Below are 3379 nucleotides of genomic sequence, written 5' to 3'. Positions count from 1 at the left end.
CTGAAACTTAATACTGGAACTCAAGCGCAAAGACAGTTTGGACTGGACTGGTTTTGCATTATGTTTTTTAAATCTTGAATACAAGCAATTTGTTTAAACAAACATTTCTAAATATAAAAAGTGAATCTCAGCTGACCACATGCATGCTCTCTCTGCACCCTCCCAACCGAAACAAACACATTAAAAACCACGAGAAAGTTACGGAGCTCAAACTCACCGTGTTACCCCGGCCGCCATCTTTCCGATCTACCTGCGCGGGGCGTGGTCACCTGTGGAGGTGTACTTGGGAGGGGCGTGGTCACCTGTGGAGGTGTACTTGGGAGGGGCGTGGTCACCTGTGGAGGTGTACTTGGTAAGGGGCGTGGTCATCTGTGGAGGTGTACTTGGGAAGGGGCGTGGTCATCTGTGGAGGTGTACTTGGGAGGGGCGTGGTCATCTGCGACACACCTGAGGGCGTGGTTACGGAACACGCCGCTTGGGGATGGTTTGGGGTTTTCCTTTCCAGAGGTAAAAGGGCCCCGCTTTTACAATTAGCTATGTCATGTTAAGTGAACCTACCCCTTTGAACTGTTTTGGGGTATCGCCTAAAAACGACGATACCCCAAAACGCCGACGCGGTAGAGAACGAAGCCCGAGAAACTCACGCCTGTCTGCCGCGGGTATTGGAACAGAATGCTGGACTCGAACCCGCGACAGAGAGGTGAGGCTGAGCGGACTGCAGCTCCAGGCAAAGCACGGGAAGCTGTGCTCAGTCCGCTAAGCCAACCGCGCCGACAAGCGCCAGAGCGGCTTTGAACTCGTTTCAATGTCCCGGGTGGCGCGTTTGGAATTGCATCCGAACAGCTTTTCAATTTGAACAATCACACATCCTGAATTCATGTTGCGGCTGTTTTTTGTCTTGTGTTTGTTAAATCTCCCTACACAAGCCGGGTGAGTGGCCGCGCTCCGGCTCTCCACAGCAGTCCAGAGAGGAGGGCGTTGCTGTCTGCCGGTCTGCACTCGCGGCTCAGCGGATCCGGCTCTCTCCTCATCCTCTAACGTGTTTCACTGCGTCTCGAGTTCACAGCGCGGCTTTGATTACGATGACGTTTTATTGAAACGCCTTCTCTCATTATTATTATTTTTTTCCTTTATGAAATGGCTCCATACATTATTTTTTTTTAGAAATCCTCCAGATCTCTTTTGATTAAACAGCCTGCTATAGAAACAGGCTTGCTTTTCATGGTGATGTCTTACTGCGCTGGCGCGGGGGTTGTGAAGCAGAAAGGATAAAGCAAAGAGATACTTCTGCGAGTCCGCAGAACAATCCTGGGATTCATCATCATCCTAGTAATAATAATAAACACATCGCTTTCAAGTGTTCAGATAAATCACACAGCCTTACACCCGGACCACCACCGCGGCTTCGCATCCAGCCTGCAGGATAGCCGAGCGGTAGCGCGCCGGCACATCGACACGCAGCAGCGCCGCTTCGTATCCAGGACGCGTCGGGTCGATTAAAATGCGTCTCTGCTGCCCCTAGTATAATTATATTGACAAAACTTTTGCATCACCTAGGACTGAGCCATAATAAAATAAAAACTACATGAACATAATTTAGATCTTTTATTTAACATCATGTAATCAATGAAACCTCACAATGAAACCGCAAAAAGTCAACCGGAAGCCATAATAGCAGTACCGTAGTGTTTCATTTTTTTTTGTCAGTTTCTCGTGAAGTATCTGGGAAACTCCAAAGCGGTGTGCAATTCAATATGCTAACGTGACATTATTCAGCAGCTTTCATTCCACTTTATGAAGCAACGCGAGTTCATTCTACAAGGCGCTGCACCTCTGTTGGCTCTCTCTCTCTCTCTCTGTGCGTGCGTGCGTGCGTGCGTGCGTGACGCTGCATGTGTTCTGTCTTGTAAAGCGATGGTGGTCCACTCTGAAAGGCGCTATATAAAATAAAGATTGATTGACTGACATGTGAAACATGCCTGCCGCGTGTTTGGACGGCTCCTTACTGTGACAGACTCTGTTTGATTCTCTGATCTCAACCCTCTGCTCTTCAGAAGTCCTTTTTATAGAATCAAAATCATTACAGGAAAAGACAGAAGGAGGAATTCAATGCACTTTTCTTTCGCCTTTATTGTATTTCAATCAGCAGCTAAAGCAAGCGTGAAGCTCAGTCAGGTTAGGAGTTAAGACTGAGCATCGCGGCTCACGGACGCAGCATGTGCTGCGCCAGCCTCTCTGTGTGTGCAGACACGCACCCCGACACGGGAACGCTGTACCCCCAAGAGTGTCTGCCAAGCCTGGGGTTCAGTCAACAGACAACCCAAGTCCTGTGAGGGAGGGAGGGAGGGAGGGAGGGAGGGGGGGAGGAGGTTCTCAGTCCTTCTTGTTCTGTGCTGTGAGCGAGGGAGAGGGGAGGGATGGATAGAGTGAGGGAAGGAGGAGAGAGATGAGGGGAGGGAGGGAGAGAGGAGAGGGGAGGGGAAGGTGGGAGAGAGGAGAGGGGAGGGGAGGGTGGGAGAGAGGAGAGGGGAGGGGAGGGAGGGAGAGAGGAGGGTCTCAGTCCTTCTTGTTCTGTGCTGTGAGTGCTTCGGCATGTCGTGCGAATGTCTCAGCAACCAGCAGGGGGAACACCAGAGCAGCATCTGCATAGACCTGAAACACAGAAAGAGAGCTTTACAATGCTTCCCTATGCTTTACCAGACCTCTCTGTGCTTTACAATGCTTCCCTATGCTTTACCAGACCTCTCTGTGCTTTACAATGCTTCCCTATGCTTTACCAGACCTCTCTGTGCTTTACAATGCTTCCCTATGCTTTACCAGACCTCTCTGTGCTTTACAATGCTTCCCTATGCTTTACCAGACCTCTCTGTGCTTTACAATGCTTCCCTATGCTTTACCAGACCTCTCTGTGCTTTACAATGCTTCCCTATGCTTTACCAGACCTCTCTGTGCTTTACAATGCTTCCCTATGCTTTACCAGACCTCTCTGTGCTTTACAATGCTTCCCTATGCTTTACCAGACCTCTCTGTGCTTACAATGCTTCCCTATGCTTTACCAGACCTCTCTGTGCTTTACAATGCTTCCCTATGCTTTACCAGACCTCTCTGTGCTTTACAATGCTTCCCTATGCTTTACCAGACCTCTCTGTGCTTTACAATGCTTCCCTGTGCTTTACCAGACCTCTCTGAGCTTTACAATGCTTCCCTGTGCTTTACCAGACCTCTCAGTGCTTTACAATGCTTCCCTATGCTTTACCAGACCTCCCTGTGCTTTACAATGCTTCCCTATGCTTTCCCATGCCTCTCTGTGCTTTACAATGCTTCCCTATGCTTTACCAGACCTCTCTGTGCTTTACAATGCTTCCCTATGCTTTACCAG

General features: G+C 49.4%; 1 pseudogene; it reads right to left on the bottom strand.

Annotated features, from left to right (window-relative positions):
* Positions 1-1591: 1591 nt before the first annotated feature.
* The window catches only part of LOC117402087 (deoxyhypusine synthase-like), a 9278-nt pseudogene continuing 7490 nt past the window's right edge, over positions 1592-3379 (bottom strand).

Source organism: Acipenser ruthenus, chromosome 34, assembly GCF_902713425.1.
Source record: "Acipenser ruthenus chromosome 34, fAciRut3.2 maternal haplotype, whole genome shotgun sequence".
Lineage (NCBI taxonomy): Eukaryota > Metazoa > Chordata > Actinopteri > Acipenseriformes > Acipenseridae > Acipenser > Acipenser ruthenus.
The sequence above is the reverse complement of the archived record's forward strand: the minus strand, read 5'-3'. Positions and strand labels throughout refer to the sequence as shown.